Source organism: Dama dama, chromosome 14 (genome assembly GCF_033118175.1).
Source record: "Dama dama isolate Ldn47 chromosome 14, ASM3311817v1, whole genome shotgun sequence".
Lineage (NCBI taxonomy): Eukaryota > Metazoa > Chordata > Mammalia > Artiodactyla > Cervidae > Dama > Dama dama.
This window is the reverse complement of record NC_083694.1, coordinates 61,124,553-61,144,388: the sequence shown is the minus strand read 5'-3', so window position 1 is coordinate 61,144,388 and position 19,836 is coordinate 61,124,553. Positions and strand designations below refer to the sequence as shown.

The 19,836-nt window shown below is 41.3% G+C and overlaps 1 protein-coding gene across 3 annotated transcripts in view; it reads right to left on the bottom strand.

Annotated features, from left to right (window-relative positions):
* Positions 1 to 19,836, bottom strand: part of RGL1 (ral guanine nucleotide dissociation stimulator like 1) — a 270,331-nt gene that overhangs the window by 194,887 nt on the left and 55,608 nt on the right. For 2 of the 3 annotated variants that reach the window (XM_061160903.1, XM_061160907.1), the window contains exon 2: positions 101 to 233. The exons of the other annotated variant lie outside the window; for it this stretch is intronic. The gene's annotated coding sequence lies outside the window, so the exon portion shown is untranslated. The remainder of the gene's footprint in view (positions 1 to 100; positions 234 to 19,836) is intronic. 3 annotated transcript variants of the gene reach the window in all.

Below are 19,836 nucleotides of genomic sequence, written 5' to 3'. Positions count from 1 at the left end.
GTACAAATTGTGGACTGCATGCCTACTATCTAGAACTTCTCAGTGGATCTGGAACATCTATGGCCACTCTGATCGCCTTGACCACCTTTGAGAGACCTACCTCGCTCGTATCAAAGCCGTCCCTTTTGGTCCTTTGCCCTGGACCTGTGATAACTATGGACCAGTTCTCTTCTCAGTTGTGGCTGAATGTAACGTGTACAGTAAATCATCTCTTTTGCTGTCTTAAAATCTGTCTTAAAAAAAAAAAAAGAAAAAACGTTTTACACTATGTCTTTATTTTTATTGGAGATTGAGATTCTTCTCCCCAATCCTCTTTGCCCCATAATCTTTCAACAAAACCAATACCATCACTACCATACAACTAGTCCCCACTTATACATAGGTTAATTTACAAACCTTTTTTTTATAACACTAGTTGCTTAGAACTTGGAATGCACTTTTAGACAAGTTAGAGATTTTTTTTTTTTTGAGATGCTTTGGTATATGTTACAGATTCTGTACAGGATCGAGACCAACTCAGAGAGAAATCTTTTTTAGAAAGAAAACAACTAAGCCCATTCGCAATATAACTTAAGGACTATGGAGTCTATCTATCCTCCGTTTCCCATAAATATTGAAGTACTGCCTCATGAATCTGCCCGCCACTACTGCGGACACTGGTTCCATCCCTGGTCTGGGAAGGTTCCACATGCCTTGCTGCAACTAAGCCTGTGCACCACAACCGCTGAGGCCACAAGCCGCAACCACTAGAGCCCATGTGCTGCAGCCTCTGAAGCCTGCTGACCCTAGAGCCCGTGAGCTGCAACGAGAAGCCACTGCAACGAGAAACCCACACACCACAACTAGAGAGCAGTCCCCACTTGCTGCAACTAGAGAAGGCCCATGTGCAGCAATCAAGACCTAGTGCAGCCAAATATAAAATTGAAGAGAAAAAAAAAAAAAAAGGACTGGATAACATGAAGGAGCCGAAACCCTTGTCAAGTTTCTAATTTAAAAATCTCATTATTGATTATTGACTATGTGTTACCTTAAGAAATTCTCACTGCAAGACAGGTACCTGTGTTCCTACTTTTAGAATAAGGAAAGTAAGCCTTTGTTGACGGTGTTGTTCAGTTGCTAAGTTGCATCTGACTCTTTGTGGCCCCATGAACTGCAGCATGCCAGGCTTTCTTGTCCTTCACTGTCTCCCAGAGTTTGCTCAAATTCATGTCCATTGAATTGTAAGCCTTAGAAAGGTTAAATGAGGTGTACAAGGTCACATAAGAAGTTGTAGAGGTAGGGCCAAAATTCAAACCCAGATTCATACGACAGCCAAAATTGTGTTCTTAATCACAGAATTACTTTGTAAGTCCAAGTTTGGCTTTTCACAGGTACAACTCTCCAACATCCACAATCCTTTCAAGTGAGACCATAAACTCTCAAAAGAGAAAGGATGTGAGATTGGATAAAACAGAAATAAAACTAACCCTGCAATCTAAGTTCGTTCTGGGTTCATGAACTCTTCCTTTCTTTTTCTTTTCTTCCTTTCTTCTTCCTTTTTTTCAACTTAACTATAATTGTCATATAACATTATATTAGTTTCAACATTGCAATGATCTGATATTTGTATATACTGCAAACTGATCACAGTAAGTCTAGTTAACATCTATCACCACATAGTTACACATTTTTTTCTCTAGTGATTAGAATTTCTAAAATATATTCTCTTACAGCTGTCAAAGATGCAATACAGTATTTCTCACCATGCTGTACGTTACATCCCCATGACTTCTTTCTTTCACAACTGGAAGCTTGTAGGTTTTGATCCTTAATTTCACCTAACCCTAACCCTAACCCCTAACCCTCTTCCACCCTCAACCCCCATTTATGGCAACCACCAAGCTGTTATCTGTATCTATGAGCTAGGTTTTGTTTTGTTTTTAGATTCCACATATTAGTGAGATCATATGGTATTTCTCTCTTTGTCTTATTCCACTTAGCATAATGCTCTCAAGATCCATCCATGGTGTTGCAAATGGTACGATTTCCTTCCCTTTCATTGCTGAGTAATATATATTCATCCATCAAGGAACACTTAGGCTGTTTCCATATGTTGGTTATTGTAAATAATGCTACAATGAACATGAAAATTTATATGTCTTTTCAAGTTAGTGTTTTTTCATTTTCTTCAAATACCCAGGGGTGGAACTGCTGGATCATATGGTAGTTCTGCTTTTGTCTGTGGAACCTCCATGCTGTTTTCCATAGTGGCTGTACCAATTTACATCCCCAACAACAGTGCATAATGGTTCCCTTTTCTCCACATCCTTGCTAACACTTGTCTTTTTTATAACAGCCATTCTAAAGTGTGAGGTGATATCTCATTGTGGTTTTGATTTGCGTTTCCCAGATGATTAATAGTGTACAGCATCTTTTCATGTACCTGCTGACAATCAGTATGTCTTCTTTGGGAAAATGTTTATTCAGATTCTCTGCCCATTTTTTAATCTAATTTTTTTTGGTTGCTATTTAACTGCCTTGCTATTTCTGATATTAAGTCTTTACCAAATATATGATTTGCAAATATTGTCTCCCACTTAGTAGGTTGCCTTTTCATTGTGTTGATGGTTTCCTTTGCTGTTTGGAAGCTTTAAAGTTTCACGTAGTCCCACTTGTTTAATTTTGCTTTTGTTGCCTTTCTTTTTTGTTTCAGATTTTAAAAATTATCACCAAGACCAATGTCTTATTACCTATGTTTTCTTCTAGGAATTTTATAGTTTTAGGTTTCTATTGAAGTCTTTAATCCATTTTTGAGTTAATTTTTGTGTGTGCTGTAAGATAGTGGTCCAGTGTCATTATTTTTCAAGCAACTGTCCAGTTTTATCAACACCATTTATTGAAGAGATTGTCCTTACTCCATCATATATTCCTGGTTCCTCTGTCATAGATTGTCTGGGTTTATTTCTAGACTCTCTATTCTGTCCCATTGATCTATTTACCTGATTTAATACCACTACCATACTGTTTTGATTACTATAGGTTTTTGATACAGTTTGAAATCAAAGGGCATGATAACCCAAGCTTTGTTCTTTCTCAAGATTACTTTGGTTATATAGGGTCTTTAGATGCTCTTTATTCCTTTTTCTTGCCTAACTGCTCAGGCCAAGACTTCCACTACTATGTTAAATAAAAGTGGCAAGCATGGGCATCTTTGTCTTGTTCCTGATCTTAGAGAAAAGATTTTCAGCTTTTCACCATTGAATAGTGTATTACTAATAGCTGTGGGCTGGTTATATATGACCTTGATTACGTTGACGTACATTCCTTCTATGCCCATTTTGTTGGGAGTTTTTATTATAAACGGATATTAAATTTTGTTAAATGTTTTTCTGCTACCTGTTGAAATAATCATATTCTTTTTAACACTAATACTGTTAATGTGGTATGTCACACTGATTGATTTGTGGATGTTGAGCCATTCTTGTATCCTTGGAATAAATTCCACTTGATCATGGTGTTAATCATCTTTCTATAGAAAAGAAACGTTGAGCTTGCTCCTTCCTTCATAACATTACAGAAATCATTCCCTTGGCATATTATCTGCTTCCCAAACTACAAACACATTTACATGCATATTACTCTAATCTTTCAAAATGTTTTATTCATTCATTGCATACCCTACCCTCACGAGCAAAGACATCCCTCCTCTTATTCAAAGCTTATTTCTGTAAATGTGCTCAAAACACTCCATGACCTCTGTGAAACTCTCCATCTCAAAATATACTATTTCCTGCTTATATATTCCACTTATCCATCTTTACTTAAGCCTTCCTGCAATTCACAAACATTTTTTAAAATCCCTTTTCAATTCTACATTTTCTTCCAACAATCTCCATGAATCTTTCTCCTTCAATTCAGAGAAACGCTTTTAAAAACAACAATATGCATTTATTTCATTTACCCCACTTTCCATCTCTCTTACGTCGACTCCCTGAAATCTGGTTCCAGTGCCACCACTCCATCAAAATTATTCCATTACGATCTCCTATGACTTTCTAGATAATAAATCTAATGAATCTTTTGAGTATTGATTTTTGTGAATTTCTGCAGCATTTGGTCCTTTCCCGTTCATTCTTTCATGACATTTTCTTCATCACTGGTTCCATGACACGGTTCTTCCCTGTTCTCTAACCTTCTGCAGTGCCCCTTCTCAGACTTTTTCATGGGATCTGCTTTCATGTACAGTTCCTTAAACATTGCTGTTCCCCAGTGCTCTGTCTTGGCTGTCTTTTCTCACTCTAAATTCTCTCTGAATGATTTCATCTATATTCATCCTTTCAGCTGCAGCCACAGGCGCTGAAATCACAATAGTAAACAGGCTTGTCCTAGTCTTTACGTGAATAATCACATGAATAATATCATCGCCACTGTGATAAGTGCCTTGAAGGAGAAGAAGACTCTTTTTGAAAGTGAAAGCAGGGGAGCTCAACTAAACTGCAGGCACATTGGAGGTTTCTGTGAGAAGGTCAGGTTAAGCTGACCAAAGAGCAAATTGGAGGGACATGTTCCAAGCTGAGAAAAGATCATGCCAGGTGGCCTGAGGTAGAGAAGGTTCATTCTGAAGATAGGCCTTTACACAAAGTGTGCAAGGCTACAGAAGTTAGCAATTATCACACATTTGGATAAAAGCAGGTTATCAGAAGTGGTGGAAGAGTCTAGCGGGTGGAAGGAAGAAGATAAGATTGATATATGCAGATATGCAGAGGCCAGAGGGGAAGGGCGTTTTCTGACATACTATGGAGATTAAAAGTTATAGTTAGTGTTGGCGAGGAGCCTTTGAAAGATTTCATCTGGTGGCAGCAGATGAAACTGAGGAACTCAGTGTCAGGGAAACAAATTTGAAGTTATTAAAATAGCAGGGGTAAAATGAGCATCTGTAAAACAGTGGCAGTTGAAACGGGAATAAGAGAAAAGAGTTAGAAACGTGCAAATCGAAGAGACTAACACAATTAGGGCAGATTGGATTGGCAGGTCAGAGAGAGACAGAGGAAGCCAGAAAAGATCATTCCTACTGAATGGGACTACAGGGAGAGGAACTTGCTATATACCAGGCTCAGTTCCAGGGTCTGAGGACACAGTGTGAATAAAATGTGCAAAATACTTGCATTCATGGAAATCACATTTTAGTGGCTAATTTACCTATTGTCCTTGAATTTCAGTATAAAAGGTCATTTTTAAATGGGGGACTAAAAAAAATGGGGCACTACATTTTTAGATTTAAAAAAAGCAACAAAGTTTCTTTTAAAAACCTCCATCCATTCTGTTGGTATCCAATTATCCAAGGCAGAGGAAGGCCACACAGGTCAGGGCTGCGGTACAGATGATTCGGTGCCAGCTGATAGTTGGCACTGACAGCGGGTTTGTTAAACAGGAGAAAACATCTCTAAGGCTTGAAACCTGGGATCTTCATAATTTACAGTGGCAGAATTAAAGCTCAACAGGGATGGCCCAATTTGTTCCTCTTCTAAGAATGACACAAAATATTTCTTTGTTATAGAACCAAAAATCTTGATTTTTACATCTTCATTCTACTGTAGGAATTGAGATGAAGGTCCATACCAGAATCCCATCCTTCACTGCCCCTGTTGTTGTTTACTCACTAAGTCGTGTCTGACTCTTTGTGACCCCATGAACTGCAGCACGCCAGGCTTCCCAGTCCTTCATTATCTCCTGGAGTTTGCTCAAACTCATGTCCACTGATTCAGAGATGCCATTCAACCATCCATACATGACTACTGGAAAAACTTCAGCTTTGACTATACAGACCTTTGTCGGCAAAGTGATATCTCTGCTTTTTTTTTTTTTTTTAATATCTCTGCTTTTTAATACACTGTCTAGGTTTGTCATAATTTTTCTTCCAAGGAGCAAGTGTCTTTTAATTTCATGACTGCAGTCACCATCAACAGTAATTTGGGAGCCCAAGAAAATAAACTCTGTCACTGCTTCCATTTTTACCCCTTCTATTTGTTTGCCATGAAGTGATGGGACCAGATGCCATGATCTTAGTTTTTTTAACGCTGAGTTTCAAGCCACCTTTTTCACTCTCTTCTTTTCCCCTCATCAAGAGGCTCTTTAGTTCCTCTTCACTTTCTACCATTAGAATGGCATATCTGAGGTTGTTGATATTCCTCCCATCAATCTTGACTCCAACTTGTGATTCATCCAGCTCAGCATTTTGCATGATGTAATCTGCACGTAAGTTAAATAAGCAGGGTGACAATATACAGCCTGTCATACTCCTTTCCCAATTTTGAGCCAGTCTGTTGTTCCATGTCCAGTTCTAACTGTTGCTTCTTGACTTGCATACAGGTAATGTGGAGACAGGTAATGTGGTCTGGTACTCCCACCTCTTTAAGAATTTTCCACAGTTTGTTGTGATTCACACAAAGGCTTTAGCATAGTCAATGAAGCAAAAGTAGTTATTTTTCTAGAATTCCTTTGCTTTCTCCATGATCCAATGAATGCAAGCAATTTGATCTCTGGTTCATCTGCCTTTTCTAAACCCAGCTTATACATCTGGAAGCTCCCAGTTCACATACTGCTGAAGTCTAGCTTGAAGGATTTTGAGCATAACCTTGCTAGCATGTGAAATGAACACAACTGTATGGTCCTTGAACATTCTTGCCCTTGCTACCAATTAACCCTTGCAACATGAGACGTGGAAGTTATTATATGACTTACTGTGTTAACTTCTTTGTCCAAAAACCAGGTCATCCTAGCAAAATTTGTGTAATAGCAACCCCCAGAATCCTATGAAGAAGGTGACCCACCAGTAATCATGAGGTAAGTGAATGGGAATTGTTCACGTAAATGCCCACGCACATACACATACACCGTCACTCAGTCATATGTGGAGAATTCCAAAATCAAAGTATTATACCACCAATAGGAGTTATTGCAGCTAAACCAAAAATGAACCACTAACAACCTAAGCCTGTCCTTCGAGGCACTGACATCTTCCTCCCAAAAGAGTTGACAATGGCAGGCTGTCAAGGAACTACCTCATGGCCTCCTTCCTGCTGTCCCAGGCCTCACACCACAGCTTTACAAAGATAAAATAATAACTAATGCGTCAATCAGGCTTTCTTAAACTAGCTCTGCATAGGGTCTGTCAAGGCCCCTCTCAGGCCAGTTCCTGCCAAAAAATGACCACTGCCCCAGGAATGGCTGACAGTTCAAGTACAGCCCCTCTCTGGATCTCTTGGTAAGTACTTTCCCCATCTCCACAACTCTTCAAATTTGGAAATTACTTTAGGGTCATTTTAATTACATGCTTCCAGGTACTTTAATTCTCAGAACAGCTCTGCCATGTAAATCTGTGCTGCTACTGGTTTGATAGACGGGAAAATCAAGAGACTTATACCAGACCACACAGCAGTTCACATCTGAGACGAACCATTCGGTTCTTGGGTAGATAAAGTGACTTGGAATGGTATATCTATTTGCTAGCAGAGTTATCCACTGTGAATGTCCTCTGCTTCTCTTCTGCCTCCTCCCACTGCTCCCTCCCCTCCCCCTGATTCCCAGAGTTATGGGAACATGGTGGATACTGGAGAGACACTTAATGACAGACCTGGTAGCAGCCGGTAGCAAAGATGCTTGTTGACTCCACTGAGCACCATGGGTTTAATTGAATAAAGGAGAGGATTCCCCAGATAATTACAATAGGACGTGGAATGGATTCCGTTCCAAGTCTTGCCAAGAGGAAGCCTGAGGGGCACCCAGCTTTTCACCATTCAGCCTCAGTAACCACAGGAGGGAGCCGGAGAGACCCAGGAAGAATGGACAACAGCACTTCACTCCTCTCTGCAGTGCTCCCCATCACAGCCACACACACCCTGACCCATCCATTAAGTGCAAAGGCGGACGGGGGCATAGCTGGAGGACTCCCAGAAAATCGCTCACTGAGGCTGGGGGCGACTGCAGACTCCTCTAACAAATCGTCACTGAACTGAATTCAGGGACAGTTCACGGGAGAAACTGATGGATGTCCCCTGGAATCTGAGTGTCTCTGGACACAGAGCCTGGGCTCGCTTCCTATCGAAGAGGCCGATTAGAATCAATGGGCAAAAGCAGAGTGCAGGGGAAGGGCAGCAAGCTACCCTCTCAACAAGAAGATGCTGCAGTTTCCTAGGATTCAAGTTGGCATCACAAAGGGTAGCCAGAATTGAGACATCTGGAGGGGACCTTGTCTAAAACGTCTGACTCCCTAACAGCTGTTAGCGAGTTGACCTCCCTAAACAGGAGTTGACCTCCAGAAACAGGAGCCCAGGGAGACATCAAAGAACACTAAAGCAGAGAGGTCCCCGGTGAAAGGCTTCCAAAAGGCGGCAAAAGTGCAGCCCACACAAGAGAGAAGACATGCGTAAGCATGTCACATGGAGAGCATCGAGGACCAAGAGAGAGCCGGGTAAGCAGCACTCAGACAAGCAAGAGGATTCTACTTTCCTTCTAGTCACCTACCACTACCACTGATCCTAGGGGAAAAAAAAAAAAAACAAACAGGAGGTGGAAAAACGAAGAGCAAGAGCATAACATTATTGAAGGCAATAGCACAGAAGGGCAGGAAACTGTCCCCTACCTTAACCCCACTGCTGTGTGTCCATTACACGTGCCCATTTACTAAACCTGGTTGCACAACAGATGAAGACAGATCTTGAGGTCCTTCCTCACTGGTAGATCAGACCTCAATCCTGCTGTCACTGCATTTCTTCCAATCACGTGACAAGGGGTGAGAAAGAAAAGTAGGGAAATGGAGCACGCCTTCTATTCTCTCATGAACTTCATCATGAGCACCTCAAAACTGAGGGTTCACATGAATAACCAGGTGATCCAAGGTCAGTTCCAGGCCAGCTCTAGTATTAAGTAATGTTAAGGCTTCTGAGAACAAAAAAATCATCCTTTCTTGGTCAAAAGGTTGGGAGCCTCTGGTTTAGTGGATTGGTGGTCCTCAAAACCAAAACCTAGAATCTGTTCAACAAATCCCTGTGTGATTTCAGGAGCAACATTTGATTAATCCATGTCTCAGTTTCCCTATCTGTTGTAAGATTCTTAAAACCAGCTTTCTATCCATTTTCCAAAGACAGAAATACTTCATATGATACCCATGTTAACAGTATTTTCTAGATGCTCCCAAAGTAACACTGCAAAGTTGAAAGCTGGTCATGATGCTTCTCTCAGGGGCTGGACCCAGTGGTACTAACCTGACAAAGTCACCATCAGAGGCTTGCAATTCCTTTCTTCTCATATAGCCGCCCCTCATAATTAAAAAGGCCAGTGATGAGTGATGCAGTCTGCTTTATCACTGGGGCATAACTGCATGGCCAGTTTCCTATTACTCTGTTCAGATCTGAGCAGATGAGGGATGGGAGTGGGAGGAGGGGTCAGAATGTAGGTCTGGTCCCAGCCACTGGGAGGACGGGTATCATCCTGTGCAACAGAAGGAGGTTCAGTCTGGCAGGCAAAGCACCACATCCAACAGACATATCATGGTCCAGCCAGCAGTAGTGAAGGCAGAGGAGACGAAGTGGTACTGACTCAACAGGTGGGCACAACACAACAGCAAAGAGTTGGCAGACACTCCTGAGAAGATCCGGAACACACACCATAAGCTCCAAGGAAGTCTGTCAACAGACGGTAGAACCCAGACTTCGGGTTGGAATCTGGGGCAGATCCTTAGGCTCTGGTAACCGGAGAAGTAAAAACAAGGAAGGAACAAATGAATGGGCAAGTAAATGAGAAGCAAGAGGGAAGAACCAAGACAGTCAGAAGGTCTGTTATAAAACACAGAGTACAGTGACTGCACGTGAGAACAAAGTAAGTGCTTGAATATTCAAACCAGGGCTAACAGCAGAGGCAGACCAGCAGCAGTGAGGGCCACGAAGCGGAGGAAGCCTACACATGAGATCCCATGGCTCCAGCTGGGGAGAAGAGGTTAGGGTGCACCTAACACAATTTATGTCACCCTTGAGCAGAATTCTGCAGATGATAATATTAAAATCAGGATATCTTTCTCATGGCAGTTCTTTACTTACTCCACTCAGAATAAAATATGCTGATCTAGACAGAAAGATAACGTTAAGAATACTTCTTAGACACTTTGTCAGGTGGGCATAGAGATAAAAGATGAAGATACAATCCAAGTCCATGGCCAGGGGCAAATTTGGAACAGGCTCCAATGGCAGGACCACAGATGAGATTACAGTATGTTTTCCAGGGTGCTTTATCGGTCTGGAGCAGTAGCATTCAAAAAGTGAAAATGAATTTTAAAACATCTTTCAGAGAACTTCCCTGGCAGTCTAGTGGTTAACACTTTGCCTTCCAATGCAGGAGGTGCAGGTTTGATCCCTGGTCAAGGAGTTAGGATCCCACAAGCCTCAGGGCCAAAAAAGCAGAACATAAACAACAGAAACAATATTGTAACAAATTCAATAAAGACTTTAGAAATGACCCATATAAAAGAATACATTTAAAAAAAATCATTCAGGGCAAATCACAGCAGCACATGTGAGGAAAAAACAGTCAATGAACCCTATTAAATCCTGGGCTATTGACCCAGAAATGAGGTATCAGAGGACCAGGTTGCATTGCCTCAGAAATAACAGTACTATTGGCCAGATATCACAGTGCACAGTATCCAGAAATGGGCACACAACATATGCAAGGAATAAGAAGGCTAAAATCTTTGCTATTCAACTAAATGAGAGCATGAATGTCAAATCTCTTCCTGTTCCGAAGCAAAGCATCCATACAAATATTTCAGAGGAGACCATTTTTGTTTTGTATTGCTGCCAAAGATTCTCTGAGTTCACACATACGTAGCATGGTTACACTAGATATTTTATCAGTCCAAGTACAAGAAAACAATTTCCTATTTCTACAAAGGAAGCAATTTAATGCAGGGAATGCCTTATAAAAGTGATCAAGGCACTTGAGTCCTAAACAGTTTCTTACAGAAGTGTGTGATCCAGAGATTAGCAACATCTGGAACCGTGCCCACTACTAGACTGGAGGAACAAAAGGAGGAGGGGCTGCCACCAGAGCCCCCGCGAGGCCACAGAAACGTGCTGGTGAATGTTTCTCGTAGCTCTCTGTTGGAAGAGGCTTCCCTGGTGGCTCAGATGGTAAAGAATCTGCCTGCAATGCAGGAGACACAGGTTCGATCCATAGGTCCAGAAGATCCCCTGGAAAATAAAATGGCAACCTACTCCAGTATTCTTCCCTGGAGAAGTCCATGGACAGAGGATCCTGATGGGCTGCAGTCCATGGGGTCGCAAAGAGTTGGACACAACTGAGCAACCTTTCACTTTCACTTTCCTGTTGGAAGAAAGGTTGCAATTTCTGAGGTGTGGATGCACCCACCAAAGCTTAAGTCATCAATGTGATATCTCTAAACAGAGAAGTATGGGAAATGAACAAAACTATCCCTCGTGAGCGGGTGTGAGCTGGTTCCAGTGCAATCCTAGGCTCGAGCCACTTGATGGAAGCTGCAGACCCAGTGGAATTGGATGCTGCCAGTGCAGACAAAGCAGCAGAGAGGGAGGAGGAATACACCCCATCATCCTCTACTGCTTCCTACTGACACAACCCAGTCAGAAACATGCCCAAGTAGAATCCCCCATACAACACAGAGCAGAGTGGAGAAAGGAGAGAATGAAACTGGAATACTTGTAATCTTGCTGATATTTTTCATATACTCAATTAGATGCATTTGGCAATGCAGGGTTGAAATGCATGGTTGCTTAGGACTGCAGAGGAAGCATCAGCAGGCAATTAAAAGTTCAATTTTGGCCTCAACATACAAAACCAGTGACTGTTCTGAATCTCTGAATATATTTAAAAGATGGCTTTGAGGTTTGAGATTTCTTAATGATACTATTGAACATCTCATAATAAGCTCTATTTAACACCAAGGGGTATTTTGTGTACTACGAGGAGAATTTAGAGTGATTAAAGTTCCATATATCACATATTTTCTAATTAAACACTCGCCATCATTCATATCATTCATTCAGCAACCATTTCTTGAGCATCCACTCTGTGAAGACTCTGTTCAAGACATTCAGCATACAGCAATGGACAGAACAAATAAAATCCCTCCCTTTAAGGAGCCTACACACTAGTAGAGGAACTAGACAATAAAAATAAACAAGCAGACCATACAGAATATTATAAAGTGGTAAACACAATGGTGAGGAAAAAAGCAATAAAATAGGGATAGGGAGTGATGAGGGGGTTCACAACTTTTAAAAGACTAGTCAGGAAAGGCCTCACCGGAAAGGTGTCATCTGAGCAAAGATTTGAAAGAAGCAAGAGAATAAGCCAAGGAGATGAGAGGGGGTGGGGTGAAGAGCCGTCTAGGAAGACGGAAGTGTCCCTAGGGTGGAAGTTGCCTAATATACTATAGGAACACCAAAAAGATTGGGGCAGAGTTGAGGGGAGGGGCAATACAGATCATGCACTCCATTATAAGGTCTTTAACTTTTTGGCATGAATTAAAGGGGAAGCATCTAAAGGGTTCTGAGCAGAAGACTGATATCACAAGGATCATTCTGGCTGCTATGTTTAGAATAAACTATAGGGATCTCATGGCAAAAGCAGGGAAACCAGGCAGGAGACTACTGAAATATTTCCAGCTCTTGGGAGATGATGTGGCTTAGGTCCAGGCAGCTGAAGTAAAAGCTGGACAAATTGGTCAGACTGGGGATGTAGTTGGAAGGAAGATACAAGAGGATTTGCAGAATGATTGGCTAGAAGGTGTGAGTCAGAAAGAAGTTCAGGGATGACTAAAATTTGGGGCCTGATAAATGATAACTATAAACGGATCAGCTTTAGAGAGAAAAATGAGATTTTGTGTTTGGACATGCTAGGTTTGGGGTGTCGGTTAGATATTTGTGACAAGGTGTTAAGGGACTTCCCTGGTGGTCCAGTGGCTAAGACTCTGCATTCCCAGTGCAGAGAAGCTGGGTTTGATCCCTGGTCAAGGAACGAGATCACCCCCATGTCACAAGGGAAGATCCCACACACCACAGCTAAGACCCAGTGCAGCCAAATAAATAAAAATAAATACTTAATTTTTTAAAAGGCAAGGTATTAAATAGATGTTGGACAGAACACTCTACCTTGTGTTCAGGTAGAGGTCTAGGCTGAAGGTATAAATTTGGAGTTTCTCAACAGGAAGATTGGAGAAGGCAATGGCACCCCACTCCAGCACTCTTGCCTGGAAAATCCCATGGACGGAGGAGCCTGGTAGGCTATACAGTCTATGGGGTCACTAAGAGTCGGACACGACTGAGTGACTTCACTTCCACTTTTCACTTTCATGCATTGGAGAAGGAAATGGCAACCCAGTCCAGTGTTCTTGCCTGGAGAATCCCAGGGATGGGGGAGCCTGGTGGGCTGCCGTCTATGGGGTCGCACAGAGTCGGACACGACTGAAGTGACTTAGCAGCAGCAGCAGCAGCAGCAGCAGGAAGATGGAACTTAAGGTCATGATACCTGACACCTGCGGACTGAGCCTGGCAACCTGTCTGAACTGAGGTTCTGTAAAATCATTTTTAAGGCAGGACGAGAGTAATTTAACATAAAAGTTTCTCTGCCATTTGAGCCAGTACCTCCTCCCCCTTCAGTGTGCATTTTGCATCTGCACTATACATTAACTATATTCCTTTAGAAGATACTGGAATGCCTACTTGCCAGGGGGGAAAAAAGGAAGTTCCTCCTGGCGCCAGCAAGGTAACTCCTTAGGAGATAACATTCCTTTCTTGATCCTGTAGGGAGTCACAAGGCCCTGCTACTCTTGTTGGATTGTGTAAATGGTTAGTATGTTGCTTTGACATACAGCCCTTTGTCTCAAAAACATATATAACTGTGCTTTGATGTCTAACTGATGGAACAGTCCTCAGAGCTTTCTGAAAGCCTATCTCCTGGATTATAACACTTAGTTCAGTTCAGTTCAGTTGCTCAGTCATATCCAACTCTTTGCGACCCCATGAACTGCAGCACGCCAGGCCTCCCTGTTCATCACCAACTCCCAGAGTCCACCCAAACTCATGTCCATTGAGTCAGTGATGCCATCCAACCATCTCATCCTCTGTCATCCACTTCTCCTCCTGCCCTCAATCTTTCCCAGCATCAGGGTCTTTTCAAATGAGTCAGCTCTTTGCATCAGGTGGCCAAAGTATTGGAGTTTCAGCTTCAGCATCAGTCCTTCCAATGAACACCCAGGACTGATCTCCTTCAGGATGGACTGGTTGGATCTCCTTGCAGTCCAAGGGACTCTCAAGAGTCTTCTCCAACACCACAGTTCAAAAGCATCAATTCTTCGGTGCTCAGCTTTCTTTATAGTCCAACTCTGACATCCATACATGACTACTGGAAAAATCATAGCTTTGACTAGATGGACCTTTGTTGGCAAAGTAATGTCTCTGCTTTTTAATATGCTGTCTAGATTGGTCATAACTTTCCTTTCAAGGAGTAAGCATACTTTAATTTCATGGCTGCAGTCACCATCTGCAGTGATTTTGGAGCCCCCAAAAATAAAGTCAGCCACCGTTTCCCCATCTATTTGCCATGAAGTGATGGGACCAGATGCCATGATCTTAGTTTTCTGAATGTTGAGCTTTAGGCCAACTTTTTCACTCTCCTCTTTCAGGTTGGTGCAAATACAATTTTCCATTTCTTTCTTGAATTGATGATTGATTAGTTTTTATTTCATAAATAGATATTTAAGACAAGATGCTTAATAGATGTTGGATCAAAGACTCTGTCCTTCAGTGTTTAGGTATAAATTTGGGAGTCACCAACATGTAGATGGAATTTAAGGCCATGCAACTGGATCAGATAACTAACATGTGTAGACTGAGCCTGGCAAACCCTCTGAACTGAGGTTGTGAAAAATTTAAGATAACTCCCTAAGGCACCCATTGTATGTAACAAATTAACTTTCCTTCTATGCATCTAGAACAACACTAGCTGAGAAAACCAAGAAAAAAGTCTTTACATTGTTTGCTGTGTTGTGCGGTTCAGATGAGAAACCATTGCTGGGAGAGGCTGGTTAGGGGTCTCTAAGCTACAGGGCGGGCTTCCCGGGTGGCTCAGTAGACAAAGAATCCACCTAAAATGCAGGAGGCACAGAAGATGCGGGTTCGATCCCTGGGTCAGGAAGATCCCCTGGAAGAGGGCACGGGAACCCACTCCAATATTCTTGCCTGGAGAATCCCATGGACAGAGGAGCCTGAAGTGACTGAACACACACAAAACTACAGGGCAGAAAAGAGGAGGGAGCAGAAAGAAAACTGATAAGTTTTTCCATTCTTTCCTCCTACCAGTGAGGTAGGAGGAAACTCAGGAGAGAGAGTGCAGACTTGGAAGGTGAGTGGAGGGAGCGATCAAGGTTATCAAATACAGCTGATGCGTTCTACAAGGCAAGCACCAGGAATTTATGGATAGATTTGGCTATACAGAGGTCTATACAGGTATAGCTTCAGTAGATAGGTTTGGACTGGATTGAAGAGAGCCTGGGAAGAGTGAGTCTACCTTAGGTTAGAGTTATACAGTGATTTGAAGCTTCTACGTCAATCTGATTGAAAATTATTCTTAACTGTTTAGAAAATCACACCCATTTGAAGAAGTTTAACTCTTAAAGATTTTTTTTCAATGCTGAACAATCAATAAGACAAAAATAACTACTTGGAGCTACTGAGGCTCCAAGTGACTACATAAATTCGTATTTTAAGTATTTGTGTTCATCATAGTCTGTTACAGTTACTGGTTGAGTTGAAAGTAAGTAGTTATTAGAAAACTCAACTGTTAAGAAAAATTCATGCTAATAGAATAGAATCTATAGCTTAACATACTGGGTTTCTGTATAAGTTTCATTTGCCAAAAATATTTAAAAGTCACTGATGCAATACAGTGGTCATTGCTATTGTTTCAAACTTCCTTAGATACATCACCTACATATATGGAGAGCTTCAACCACTTGAAAGTTGGCAGCTAATAATATAAAATATACTCTTCTATAGTTCTTATGATCCAGTGGTCTGTTCATGTGATTTGTACAAATCACATAAATTCTCTAAACCCTAGTTTCTGTTTCTATAGACCAAGAACGGTAACACTGGAAGGATTCACTAAAAATGCTTTAAAGTACAGTTTCTCAGTAACGAAGGTAAGTGACATACTAACATTAGACTAAATGGACCAGTTAGAAAGTTTGAAATGTTTACTGACCTTGACAGATGGCCCAGCTGACCCAAGTGAATAGAGCAAAAAGGATCTAAAGTAATAGAAGGTACACATATCGTGTGCAAACTCTTCGAAAGGGCTTTCCAGCGTGCTTGCTATAGAGCCGATGCACTCTGCAGCCTTCAGGTGCCATCAGCACGGTGTCCTATCTGAAAGAGCAGCCTCCACACATGCACTATGTCACCCACACCTTCACGTCTATGGCATCGACTCTTTCCCTCCTACATCATCCAAAAGCTTTGCTGCTTAGGGTACAGATATTTGAGATCTTGTGGACTCCTTGATTTTCATTTTTGAGACTTTCTGAAAACAACTGCAGAAATACCGAGACCTTTGGAAAAAGGGCTGATCTTACTACATTTGGCGCCAGACTGCAAACCGAGAGAAATGGAAATATTACAAGCCTATTTTCCTGAAATCCCTGTCAGAGCGGCTCCAGCGATTTCTTGGCTTTACACTTGACCTCAAAACAGGACAATCTCCTCTTCCAAATCCATCTGCTTTTTTAGCTTTAGCTCTAGCCTTCTATTTAAATATGTAATTAAGTCAGGCACAACAGCCCCCACAGTGCCAGAACTACCCAGATTGGCAAATCTGAATTATGAAAAGACCACAGAATATACAAATCAGATGGTAAACTCAAATCACAAACCCTGTACCAAAATATTCAGCTCCAAGAAATCTATTACTAGCAACATACTACCATATATTTTCAAACTACTTAAAAGACACATGTTTTATGTTGAAATAATCTTAAGCAAGGGCTGTGACTCAAGCTAGAAAATGTCAAGAATTTCAGTTGACTTTATCTCATAACTAGAACTTTAAAATCCAGAATAACTTAAGAGGAAAGGTGGAAAGAAAAAAGTGGTTACCAGGGTTTAAAGTAAAGACTGTAAGTTGAGAATTTCCAACTAATCTTTTACTCCATCAGTCTGGTATTAGCAGACTCCGGAAGCTGTTGTAAATAGTCGGCACGCATAGCTCACTCCTGCCTCCTCTGCGTAGCTATATGCTCCCGCCAAACTTCCCCCACTGCACTCTCCCGGGGAAGGCTGCGTCCAAGAATTCATGCAGCCAGTGCTCTTGGAAACAAAATTTAACCTTTCCTTTCCCAAGAGATATAAAACACTCTGCTATGGTCTCTCATCCAGAGCTGTTTCCTGGGCAAGTGACCAGAGGAACACCCATTCAGAAAATCAGAACTCAAATTGCCAGGCAAATGAGAAGTTAAAGAGATAATACTGAAGGAAGAGCCCATGTAGTCCTGTTTCTGGCCTCAAATAGCCCTTCAAAATTCTAGAAGACTGGTTTCAATTTGTTCCAGACCCAAGACACCAATTTATTCCTTCAAAGGAATAGAAAGAGAGCTTTGGACAAGAGTAATCCTGGGAGGTCCAACCCAAAGAACACTATCAGGTCAAGATCAACGTAAGACCTGCTCCAAGGGCCCGCTGGTCAGTTCTGGGCTGCAGCCAACTTGTGGAGTCTGAAGCAACTCTAACTCAAACCACATGCTCAGCTCTAGAACAACGTTTAATATTGTCTTAACTAAGGAGGCCTACAGGTCAGGTTGGATATCACAGGTGCATTCTGGTTAGCAGCAGCATTTCTAGTTCGATTTTTTCCTGGCCCAAATGTCCACCCTGATGTTTGGAGCAGAACTAAACCAGCTTCTCCTCCCACTTCATTTCATATCACTTGCATGTCATATGCAGCAGTGGTGGTCAACTCTTGCGACCCCACAGACTGTATGGCTCCTGCCAGGCTCCTCTGTCCATGGAATTTCCCAGGGAAGAGTACTGGAATGGGTTGCCACTTCCTTCTCCACCATGTAATCTGGGGCACCTCTTTACCATGTCAGATAGCAAGAGCTTAACTCAAGAAAGAAGGAGATGAAGGAAGGAAGTCAAGAAAGGAGAGACGGAGGGAGGGAGGACAGTCTATTAAAAGAGAGAGAGATAAAAGAAAACCTAGTGGGTCAAATAATTTTCAGCTTCCATGTTACAACTTTGAAGAGTACCCTTCATCAGCCTAAGGACCTGAGAAACATGCAAACTATACACTTTTAGGAACTTTGCTTCCATGGCTTTCTAGGACTGTTTTGGTGTACTGAGCTTCATTGTTTGCCTCTTGTATACTGAAAAGATCTTTTGATTTCTCCATTAGCATTTTGTGCTTTGCTTCATATTTTTTTTTTTAATTATCATGCAGTAAAGCAGGCTGTTTTGGTGTACAGTTCTATGAATTGTAACACATGGATGGGGCTGCAGAAACACCACCACTATTGGGATACAGAACAGTATCATGAGGAAACTTCCTGGTGCTATTCTGCAGTAACACCCTTCCCAGACTCCTAATCCAGCAACCGCTGACCCACTCTTGGTAAATAGATCGTTAATATTTTCTTTGTTGCACATTCCCAAACTAGAAATGTTACTATTTATAGCTTGAAAGTTGAGCATCTTGCTGCAGCAGTTATTTTAACTCATATTAAAATGTATTTAAAATAAAATGTAAAGTTATATTAATAAGCATGAAATCATAAAAGGTGAGCCATCTGAAGCTATCTTTAGTTCCAGCCACCATCGACCTGGGATAAGGCAACCCAGAAAACCCACACCTGTTCACAAAGGCCCGGACCTTCTCTCACCCTCCTGTGAACTTTCATCCATCTTCCTCTTGAATGCCTCCTCTTAATCAGCCTGACATTCATAACTGACAATGTATATGGTTTACCTAGTTCTGACCTGCTGCTCCTTCTTGGACACTGACTGCATCCACTCTTGCACACTCTGTTCTTGGGGATACTCTAATTATTTCACCTGGGCCAACCTCCAGGCTTCAAGCCCCAAGCCCGGAAGTGGCCCATTAGATGGATACAATTTCTTGATCCAACCTGATCTCCAGCAAGAGGCAAGTTCTGAAGTTACTACATCCCCAGCTTGCTGTATCTGAAATGTCCACATCCATGCATCTATTAATATACAACTTTTCTGAAAGTACAAGATATTAAGAAATTGAAAGTATATTATACATCACTATATTATAATCCATAATACATGATATATTAAATATATATACTATTTCATTATTTTAACATTATATAATATATATATACAAATATATTATTACCAGATCTTTTTTAATAGGTTTAGACTATAATAGAAATGATAATACATTTTGAACATTTGCTGAAGTGGCCCTTTATGTTGAATCTTCATGGGTTGAACAACTGCTTATAAAACTATGTGATCTGTGAATTCATATATCTTTCTTAATACTTTAAGGCTATTAAAATCCAACATTATTAAATTAACATTAGTTATGCATTTTTAGGTTTATAAATTTGAATTAATAAGTTCCTAGCATCATCAAATTGCTCAGCTCTTCCAATTAAACTGAATTCTATGTAAAAATATGGCTTATTGATGATTTAGATATAATTGAGATTTATATATCTATTTCCTCTCTCAACAGCACTATCTTTTTAAACTACTGTCAAATTAGTTAACTTTGTAATGACAACTAGAGAAAAATGTCCTGCTG